The sequence below is a fragment of the Sinohyriopsis cumingii genome, chromosome 6, assembly GCF_028554795.1.
Source record: "Sinohyriopsis cumingii isolate HCF-2022 chromosome 6, ASM2855479v2, whole genome shotgun sequence".
NCBI lineage: Eukaryota > Metazoa > Mollusca > Bivalvia > Unionida > Unionidae > Sinohyriopsis > Sinohyriopsis cumingii.
Genome location: NC_142966.1, coordinates 15,160,209 through 15,172,517, shown reverse-complemented (window position 1 = coordinate 15,172,517; position 12,309 = coordinate 15,160,209). Strand labels below are relative to the sequence as shown.

The 12,309-nt window shown below is 33.6% G+C and overlaps 1 protein-coding gene across 3 annotated transcripts in view; it reads right to left on the bottom strand.

Annotated features, from left to right (window-relative positions):
• LOC149796408 (protocadherin-11 X-linked-like) overlaps positions 1 to 12,309 on the bottom strand; it is a 46,451-nt gene that overhangs the window by 32,685 nt on the left and 1,457 nt on the right. The window lies entirely within an intron of this gene.

Below are 12,309 nucleotides of genomic sequence, written 5' to 3'. Positions count from 1 at the left end.
TTGATATTCAAGTACTGGTACTGAATGTTTCTAGGAAGTGAGTATGGAAGTATTTTAATTGGTGTTCAAATACTGATTTTGTAACCAGTGAGTTTGGCACTATTTTATAGCATAAACAAAGTGAAATCCAAAGCAACAGTGAGTTAGTTTACAAGGGAACACACAGCTTCAAAACCTGCTAAATCACCTGAAATTCAAAACCTGCTAAATCACCTGAAATTCAAAACCTGCTAAATCACCTGAAATTCAAACTCTCAAGAAATATTCACACTGCTCAAATCATCACCATCTCCTTCTATGGTTATTCTGTCATTCTTGTAATGCTAAGAAGTAATATGGTAATATGGTAAGTTAATAAAATAATTGGCATAAAATGGATTAAAATCAACAATACTTTTACATATCAGTCTTGTTCCAGAGATCCAAACAATTCGTGAATTTTTATCAGACATTTGTTCTGTGAGGTGCAGTTACTGTCAATCCCACACTTCATTAGAATCCCCATGCCCAAATTATCCTACATCAGAAAGTTATCTCTAATATTTTTCCAGATTGTTTTTTTAATTCAAATTTTGCTGTCATTACATAGCTACAGAATTACCAAAAAGCTTAAAATCTGAAACTACCTTTTTGTTATTTTCTTAAAAGTCTGTAATAGAGATGTATGTTTCCTCTCACTAAGATGTACAAAGGCCAGCTGACAGAATTTTGGAACAGAACCACCTTTCTGTATGTACTCATTTATAAGTTGAGGTAAAGTCCAAACAACAAAGATCCTGATGTGCCATAGCATAAAGTGCCTGCAGATTAGGGTCTATTGTTTGTTTTACTGACTACTCCTAACAAACTGCACAGACCCAAATCTGCTGGGGCATTATGCAACCGCAGATCTGGGTCTGTCCAGTTTGCAGTTGGTCACAAGTATAGATGGTAAGTTGTTGTGGTTGAGGAGCTGACTGTTACAATTAAGTTGTTGGGGCTGAGGAGTTGGTTGTTACAATTAAGTTGTTGGGGTTGAGGAGTCAGCTGTTACAATTAAGTTGTTGGGGATGAGGAGTCAGCTGTTACAATTAAGTTGTTGGGGTTGAGGAGTCAGCTGTTACAATTAAGTTGTTGGGGATGAGGAGTTGCTGTTACAATTAAGTTGTTGGGGTTGAGGAGTTGGTTGTTACAATTAAGTTTTTGGGGTTGAGGAGTTGGTTGTTACAATTAAGTCGCTGCCGTTGAGGAGTTGGCTGTTACAATTAAGTTGTTGGGGTTGAGGAGTTGGCTGTTACATGTAAGTTGTTGGGTTGAAGAGTTGGCTGTTACATTTAAATTATTGGGGTTGAGGAGTTGCTGTTACAAATTGGTTGTTGGGGTTGAGGAGATGGCTGTTACACATAAGTTGTTGGGATTGAGGAGATGGCTGTTACAAATAGGTTGTTGGGGTTGAGGAAATGGCTGTTACACATAAGTTGTTGGGGCTGAGGAGTTGGCTGTTACAATTAAGTTGTTGAGGTTGAAGAGTTGGCTGTTACAATGAAGTTGTTGAGTTTGAGGAGTTGACTATTAAAATCAAGCTTGCTACTATTTCTTTTTTTCAAAGCATAGCTATCAGAATGTATATTTTGATTTGAATTTTTTTCATGTTTTCTATCATGTACCTTTTTGAAAATTAATTATTGTTGGTTTCATACCAAAATGATCAATCCATTCCCAAACTTGTTTGTGGTAGGGAACAAATTCCCTGACATGTAAGCTATACACGGTCTACAGAATTCACATGGCCACTTTAAACTTTTGTAATGTAAGTCCATAAGATGAGGCCACTTTCTGTGCATGGGTTTCAGATAAAACAATTATTTATCAAATTTTAATGTGAGTTTCATATGAGCAAGAAGAAATTCCCAAGGTTTGACTTGATCATTTTGTAATCAGTCAAATAGTCCCATCCATAGTCTGTCTTGGTCATTTTATAATCAGTCAAATATTCATATCCAAATGCTGACTTGGTCATTTTATACTCAGTCAAATAGTCCCATCCATGGTCTGACTAGGTCATTAAATAATCAGTCAAATAGTTAGTCCCATCCAATGTCTGACTTGGGTCAGTCCCACCCATGGTCTGACTTGGGTATTTTATAATCAGTAAATAGTCCTATCCATGGTTTGACTGGGTCATTTTATAATCAGTCAAATAGTCCCATCCAAGGTCTGACTTGTGCATTTTATAATCAGTCAAATAGTCAGTCCCATCCAAGGTCTGACATGGGCATTTTATCATCAGTCAAATAGTCCCATCCAAGGTCTGACCTGGGCATTTTATAATCAGTCAAATAGTCAGTCCCATCCATAGTCTGACATGGGCATCTTATGATCAGTAAGTAGTCCCATCCAAGGTCTGATTTGGGCATTTTATTATCAGGAAAATAGTCCCATCCAAGGTCTGACTGGGTCATTTTATAATCAGTCAAATAGTCCCATCCAAAGTCTGACTTGTGCATTCTATATTCAGTCAAATAGTCAGTCCCATCCAAGGTCTGACATGGGTATTTTTTTTATCAAATAGTCACATCCAAGGCCTGACATGGGTATTTTTTATCATATAGTCACATCCAAGGTCTGATTTGGGCATTTTCTAATCAATCAGATAGTCCCATCCAATGTCTGACTAGGGTATTTTATACTCAGTCAAATAGTCCTGTCCAATATCTGACTTGGGTATTTTATAATCAGTCAAATAGTCCCATCCAATATCTGATTTTGGTATTTTATAATCAGTCAAATAGTCCCATCCAGTGTCTGACTGGTATGTTATAATCATTCAAATAGTCCCATCCAATGTCTGACTTGGACATTTTATAATCAGTCAAATAGTCCCATCCAAGGTCTGACTTTGGTATTTTATAATCAGTCAAATAGTCCCATCCAAAGTCTGACTTTGGTATTTTATAATCAGTCAAATAGTCCCATCCAATGTCTGATTTTGGTATTTTATAATCAGTCAAATAGTCCCATCCAAGGTCTGACTTTGGTATGTTATAATCAGTCAGATAGTCCCATCCAATGTCTGACTTTGGTATTTTATAATCAGTCAAATAGTCCCATTCAAGGTCTGACTTGGACATTTTATAATCAGTCAAATAGTTAGTCCCATCAGACATGTCTGGCATATATGCTGAATTCTGGAAGCTGCAATCAATGCATCCAAATTAAAATAATTGATTACATCTGTAAATGATTTTGACTGTGAACAAATCACTTATCAGAGAGATATATGGGATAAACCCTGCATTAAAATGATCAATTAATCAAGTTCCTCCTCTTCATTACCATCCATCTTAACCACTAAAGGAATGAACTTTAAGGTTGTGATGAGTTAAAGGTAAATTTGGAAAATAACATCAACATGGAAAATAAAACCATCAATAAAAAAATACCAACACACACACACGCATGCACGCATGCACGCACGCACGCACGCACACACACACACACACACACACACACTCCTACCCACCTATCTACCTATATACAGGCAAACAGACATATATTAAATCAATAATACCAGGATGAATATAGTGCACAGAAAATAAAAATATAAATGATCAGTTTAAATATATAACACTGACATATTAATAAACCAGCTGTGTACCAAACAGAAATACTGACAAGGTACATAAAAGTAGATCACAAAGTCTTCATCACTTTATTTGATAATCAACATGGTTATGGTTTATACATTTTAAATGGAGGATGAAAGATGACATTGGAACCCCCTGCCAAAATGTAACAAAGTGTCACTAGTGAAATTAATGCTAATATGCTGATATCTTCCTTTGTTGCCCTGTCCTACAGGTGTAGACACATCGTTAAAAGGGACAGGCAGAGTTTCAGTTTCTTTCATGTCACAGAGTTTCATATCCAGTGAAGACAAAAAAATGTTTACCTTCCAGATCATGTCAGACAGTCACATGTAGGATTAATTTCACAGATGTCTCGAATTTTAGGACTTTTCAATTCAAATGTATCTTCAAATTAGAAAAATCTTAGTTTCCTGCATAAAAGTAAAAGAACCCAAGATCACACACCAGGCTGACATCTGGCAAAAAGCCAAATGTAGGAGCAGTTGGCAAAGAAATCTAGGTCAGTAGAATGCTTTCTGTTGTTGTTGTTGTTGTTGTTGTAGGGTTTAACACCTTTTTTCAGCACAAGATAGGCTATACATGGTGGCCAGTATAAATAGTCAAGGAAGAACCAGGGACAACCCCCCAGAAAGAATCCCGACCCATGAGAAGCTACTGGAAAGCTTTCTCACATATCCATATTGGCCAAACATAAGACTTGAACCCACGCAGACAGAGATGAGATGGCAGTGATCTGTAATGGTGAGTGCTTTAGACCAATCAGCCACTTGGGGCCCCAATGCTTTCTGTAGAAATGTCTTCCAAGTTAGCAGAATTCTTTCTGTATAAATTTCTTCCATTACTGTTAACAAAATCGGGAAAATGAATTTTGCCAGTCTAGATGGTACTAATTAATGAAAGTGCAATGAACAACTTATTAAATACATAAAATGTAAAAAAAAAAAACTTTATCATCTCTTTTTTTCACAATTTACCTCTGAAGTCCATGGAGTGAAAACGTCCATGCAGAGGTAGCTGTTGTTTGATAGGTAAACATCTGAAGCAAGGCCAAGCTGAAAACTCTATAACCCCAAATACATGGCTGTATTCATTTTATAACAAGTGTAGTAACATACTAAGGGACTTAACAGTGAGGGACCACATGACTATCCATTTTATAAAAAAGGCAGTGGCACACTAAGTGGCTTGACAGTGTGGACCATTGTATTTGAAAAAAAATAGGACAAGGAGAAATTTAATAATTGATAATGATAAAACCTTGTGGACAATTGCTATATTTTTCGTTGTGTTTTTTTGTTTGTTTCCTTTCTTCTGATTTTTATTACGTTACATATTTTATTTCACTTATTGCCATTTTATCCTTAATTTAAGCACAGATATGTTTTCATTAGACCTGATTCTATGGAAACTTACTGACCTTTCTCTATCTGAGATGCATTTCCATTAGACCTGTCTCTGTGGAAACATAATGAGATATATTCCTGTTATACCTGTCTCTGTGGACAATACTGAAATATATTCCTATTAGACTTGTCTCTGTGGAAACATATTGAAATATATTTCTATTAGACCTGTCTCTTTGCTAACATAATGAGATACATTTCTATTAGACCTGTCTCTGTGGAAACATAATGAGGTAGATTCCTATTAGACCTGTCTCTGTGGAAACATAATGAAATATATTCCTAATAGACCTATCTCTGTGGAAACATAATGAGATACATTCCTATTAGACCTGTCTCTGTGGAAACATAATGAGACAGGTTCCTATTATATGTCACTGTGAAAACATAATGAGATAATTCCCATTAGACCTGCCTTTGTGGAAACATGCTGAGATTTATTCCCATTAAACTAGTCTATATGGAAATGGATTGAGAAAATGAACAAAGAGGATACTGTCAAGGTGTCAATATTAAATTTGGAAATTATCAAAAAAATAAAAGGTTTTTGGATTTAGTCAAAATTCAAAGCAGCATATAAATAGTAAATTTTTAGATACATTTAGTACCTTGCCTTTATGATATAATTTATTAGATTTGATGGGGGGGGGCATCAGCACCAACAACAATGTTATTATTAATACTATTAATACTATTATTATTGTTATTATTGTTATTATTGTTATTATTATTATTATTATTATTATTATTATTATTATTATTATTATTATTGCATTGCTTACACTTGTTTCAACTAAATACTTATTAAATACATTTTATTAAAAGATTATTTTCTCTTCATAAAATAGGCATAAAAACTGAGTAACAGTGCCAAAAATACTGATTACATATAAGAGCAGTAAAACATGCTTTTTTATGGAAGTGTAATGAGTAAAACAAGGGATAGTAAAAATATATTAATTCAAAATATTTCAAAGCAGACATGAAGCAGGAAAAGTCATATTGTATAATCATGTTGCTGTGGTCTAAATACAGAAATAAAATGGACAGATTTCCTTTGATGTATGATGTAATTGTCCTTACATTAGATGTTCGTTCAGCCCAAATTTTGTCCTCACATTATAAAATACTACATGTGTCATGTGCCCTTTTAAGAGCGAAGCAGTTATTATTATCAAGGATATCATCTACAGCATAACCTGTCTATATAAGACACATGTAACTGGTATCAAGGATATCATCTAATGCTGAATCTGTCTATATAGGACACATGTAACTGGTATCAAGGATATCATCTAATGCTGAACCTGTCTATATAGGACACATGTAATTTGTATTAAAGATATCATCTAATGCTGAACCTGTCTATATAAGAATCACAAATAACTGGTATAAAGAATATCATCTACAGCATAACCTGTCTATACAGGACATGCAACTAATTGCTATAAAGAAAATTATCTATAGTAGAACCTGTTTATTTAGGGCACACCATTAATTGCTATCAAGGATGTTATCTACAGCTGAACCTGTGTAACTAGGACACACAATTGATATCACAGATAATGTTGTTGTTGTTGTTATTGTTGTTATGGGGTTTAACGCCATTTTTCAGCACACAATAGGCTATACATGGCAGCCAGTATTAATGGTGGAGGAAGAACCCGGGAAAACCCAGGAAAGAACCACCGACCCACGAGAAGCTACTGGCAAGCTTTCTCACATACCCACATTGGCTAAATCCTAGACTCGAACCGCCGCAGACAGAGGTGAGATGGCAGTGATCCATAACAAAGAGCGCTTTAGACCACTCGGCCACTCGGGGCCCCCACAGATAATGTCTAGTCAAACCTGTCTATATAGAACACACGAGTAATTGGATCAACAATACCATCTGCATCCAAACCTGTCTATACTGGAAACAAATTACCAAGAAATGTACACTCTATATATAGACACGTAATTACACCGATCACCTCATCACTGAATATTCTTATATAATATTGTTAATCTGACAACAACACCAAATAGGCATGTCATTTTAAGACCTGTTTTCAATTTTATGTTTCTGTTTTCATCACTTGACTCTTGCTTGAAGATAATCTGTATCATTCTAAATACTGTAGTCTGGGTTTTGTGTTTGTTTTTGTATTTAGTCTTTGCTTAGTTCATTTTATATTTATTTACCAGATGTCCTTTATATGTGAATGTCCTTTATATGTGAATGTCCACTGTAGATGTCTCTTTTTTAATTTGGTTGGGAAAATTAACAGCTCAATATTTCCTGCATGGACATTCCCAACAGGAGACAAATCCCTAATAATACTTAAAAACACTTTTACACTAATTTCATTTCTTTCTTCAATACCAAAATATAAATCAATTTTCATTATTCACTTAGTATACTAATTAAAGTTAACATTTTACTTGACAAAAAGAAAATAAAGAATAGAACAAAGCAAACAGAAGTTTCCAACAGACTGCAATAAAATTACTTGATACAATGCATACAATTTTCAATAAAATTACTTGATACAATGCATACAATTTTCAGACTGACCATATTTTTAACAGATTTACATCCTCTCCCCATGGGACTTCCTCATTCCCTAAAGAATTTTTTTAGCCTGAAGCTTGAAGGGTGGTCAGCAATTCACCTAAACTACACTTAGTCAATCACAGTATAGTTTCAACAAACTTTCTAATAGAAGATTTAAAGGGTTTTCACAAAGGAATGGTGGTGAGACTGGGAATTAAACCAAAACCCCCCTTTTCTTCAATATAAGTACATATATACACTTTTATTAAAAAAAGTTGCAATTTTTAGGGAAAAAAAATTCACCCTGAGCCATAGAAAATTATCCTGGTTCTGCCCATACTTCTATTTATCAGACTGTCACACTTGTGAGATAGATGGCAATAAATGCAGTCTATGGAAATTCATTTAAGGTCTTTTCTTGTTCTCACAAAAGTCAAGTTGCTAGTATCTGGCTTTTTTTTTGGGGGGGGGGGATTACACAGACTGTATGATAACAATAAAACCAGGCTCCAAAAACCATGGTCTAAACATATCTTAAGCTGGAGAGAAACCCAATAAAAGTTTTGGAAAAAGTATAAATTATGTATTGCAAGTTAATAAATTATTGAGGATTATAATTTGGTGTTTTAGATTCTTAATTATTTTTTTTTGTTTCTACCTGCTTGGGGTTTTGGGGGGAGGGGAAGGTGGGGACAGAGTTGGGACTTACAGGATACATACAAATGTCTTGTAAAATATTAAATGTTGGGGGAGGGGATGGTGGGGACAGAGTTGGGACTTACAGGATGCATACAAATGTCTTGTAAAATATTAAATGGAAGAGTCATTTCTGTACATTAATTTTTAGGCAATTAATACTGTACTTTAATAGAAAGATTTTTTTAAAATCACACAGAAACACGATTTGTATGTTAAATCAGCATATTTATACATGCTAAAAATAAAACCATGATAGATATTTTAAAGAAAGGTTTGTTAGGACAGATTATAGTGTTGACAAATCCCATTTTTTCATGTGGTTTGAATTTCATGGATGTCATAGTTGCTAAAATCCATTAGTTTTATGACCAGACAAATAATGATCCTCATGTAAAACAACAGGACTTCAGCCACAACCCATCAATTTTTCATCCTCACATTTAAACAACAGGACTTCAGCCACAATCCATCAATTTTAAGTAACAATAAAATTGTGAGTTTTCACAAAAAGACAACATAAAAATGATTTTATTGTACGTAAGTAGAAAGGAGAGGCGGACTAATGACATTATGTAATATTTTTAATATTATCAAGTCCAAAACAAATACAACATGTATAATAAAGAGATGGAGTGTGATGTGTAATATGTTTCATTTTATTAAGTAATGCAATGACACATATTATGTGTAAAGAAAGAATTTGTATGTAATGCAGGCAATATGTGGGTTTGTTTATAAATTGCTCTCCAGAATTTTTGATCATACTACAAGAAACAAATTGACTTGACCACTCTAAAGGTGTTGACCACTATAAAGGTGTTGGTCTTTATATCCAATGACTCAGAATAATTAGTTGGACATTTTGCGATAGGTAACCACTAATGGTGAAATTATAGTTCTACTGATATGATCAAATCCTATCTGAAAAGAAAAGATTTTTACAGAATGTATTCCCCAGGGCCCAGTTCAAAGGAATACATTGGATATGAACCATGTGTGTGTCCCCTAAGGGTCAGAGATATGAGGTGATCAGATATCTTCCACTATTATGAGAACCAATAGTATCACACCAGGTGTAGAAACATTTAAAAAGCACGACTGCCCACCACACAAGATTGATAAATCTGGTTGCCATAAAAAACAGTTGGGTGTTGAATTCAAAATCTTCAATGTTACAGGTAAAAAAGTCATTGATCAAATAATTAAAATTTTCAATGTTACAGGTAAAAATTTCATTAATCAAATAATTAAAAATCTTCAATGTTACAGGTAAAAAAGTCATTGATCAAATAATTAAAATTTAATATTGGATTACTACAAACATCAAGATCAAAGTCCCTATTTTGATCTGTCATTATAGGCTATTTTATGACATCTGTCTCATGGCAAAATACTCAATTTTGACTCTTAACATCAAAAACTGCTTGTGCCATTGAGTTTTGAGTAATCTCTATAGTCTAATTATTGATGCTGTCATAGATGATTTAATTTATATACAGTCTAATTATTGATGCTGTCATAAATGCATTTAATCTCTATACAGTCTGATTATTGATGCTGTCATAGATGCATTTAATCTTTATACAATCTGATTATTGATGCTGTCATAGATGCGTTTAATCTTTATACAGTCTGATTATTGATGCTGTCATAGATGCGTTTAATCTTTATACAGCCTAATTATTGATGCTGTCATAGATGCATTTAATTTAAATACAGTCTAATTATTGATGCTGTCATAAATGCATTTAATCTCTATACAGTCTGATTATTGATGCTGTCATAGATGTATTTAATCTATATACAGTCTAATTATTGGTGCTGTCATAAATGCATTTATCTACATGTATATACCATCTGATTATTTATATTTATACCAATGACATATATATAATATATAGAAAAAATAAAATGTAAAACAACTTGATCCTAAAATAATTTACAGTAACCTGAAGAAAAAACAAATGGTGAGTTACCTCTTGATTGCAGTATGAACAAATTATTAAAATAATTTGTTTCAAATGCATTATTTTCCATGTCAAATGTTTTGTATGCAGCTGCATTTCTGTGTATAGGCAGCTAAACACCTGCAAAACTACCAACTGCAAATGACCTAGACCCTGATATGCAATATTGTAATGAGCTAGCAGATCAGAGTCAATGTAATTTGTTATAATGATTAGATGTAGCAAACTGCACAGACCCAGATCTGCTGGTACATTATATGATAACCTATATGGGTGTATGCAGTTTGAACTCCACTTATGAGATAATATATATGGTATTTCTATCATAAAATGGTCCTGGTTGTGTCCTAATGATGTCAAGCTCTCTAACAGAGTTAAATCCCAGTTACTTTGTTTTCTTAAAAGGACATTAAGCCTAAGTTCCAAGGTACAGTTTTATGAGGGGTATGATAGCGGATTATGAGATTTAACACACTGATAATACTACTTTGCAGGCACTGATTCATTCTAAGCTCACAAAGGAGCCACTCTATTTACATTGTATACCCTGAACCATCAACACACCATGCTGATCCAAAACACACTAACAGGATTGTTCTCTATATTTTCCATCCTTATGGACAATCTTTCAAAGTTGTAAATAAAACATGTACCAATACACAAAACAAAAATGATTCATCGTAAAATGCCAAGGGACATAATCTGAAGAATGGCATAGAAATAGGTCAGTCAATTACAATTAATTATGGCATAGAAACAGGTCAGTCAATTACAATTAATTATGGCATATAAATAGGTCAGTCAATTACAATTAATTGTAGTTATTTTAGGATTGTTTTCAATGCGGGTTTGATTTTGTGAAAAGTTAGTTTATTTTGCTAAAATACCAAGTTTCTGTTTTATTTGAAAAGTGAACTATTTTTACTGGAAAGTGTTGACTAGCAGCTGAAATGCTGTGAGTTGAAATCCTACCTTTGGATCTGCCTGGGTACACTGCTGTGGTGTGTCCACAAGCAAGACACTTTACTGACACATTGATCTTACAGGGTCTCCATTGCCCTGTAATAACACACATTAACCTTACAGGGTCTCCATTGCTCTGTAATAACAGACATTAATCTTACAGGGTCTCCATTGCCCTGTAATTACACACATTAGTCTTACAGGGTCTCCAATGCCCTGTAACTACACACATTAACCTTACAGGTCTCCAATGCCCTGTAATTACACACATTAACCTTACAGGTCTCCAATGCCCTGTAATTACACACACGAATCTTATAATGATTACAAGACTGAAATAACAGTACTTCCATCAGACTTACTATGAATGTAATAACAGTGCTTCCATTAGAATTGCTATGAATTGCTTGTTTGTCTCTCTGTCCATTAGAATTACTATGAATGTAATGACAGTTATACCATTTGAATTACCATGAATGTAATAACAGTACTTCCATTTGAATTACCATGAATGTAATAACAGTACTACTGTTTGAATTACTATGAATTTCAAAGTGCATAAAAGGCTCCGAACTGAAGGATAGATCATGCACATTTCATAATGGCAGCTCAGATTTGTATATTTCTTATCAATGTTTTCTTTTATTTATTTATTGGCATGACATTTTATAATTGTGATATGGATATATTGTGGAAGAAATAATCAAAATACAGAAGTAGATTTGATCATTGCAAAGCTAATTTTGCTAACACAGTAAAACAAAAGTGAAAACAGTTATTAATGTTCCAAAATTCCTACATAAATGTACATACAAGAAAACAGAATATTACAAGTCAAATTCAATCATCAAGTAAAGACTATTTCTTTAACATCTGGGTCAATATGAAAACCAACACTTTTCTTTTGGAAGATATATTTATTTCTGAATTGTTAAAATCAATGGAAAAATTAGAAATATAGTAAATTTCTTAGTTTCTACCCTTCCAAGAATTCTTGAAGTTGTTGGTATATTGACATTTTGAACAAGACTCTGATACCTGTTTTAAAATGTCTCTCTAACGTCTTACCTTGATTTTCAAGATATATATTTATAACCAGAATACATAAA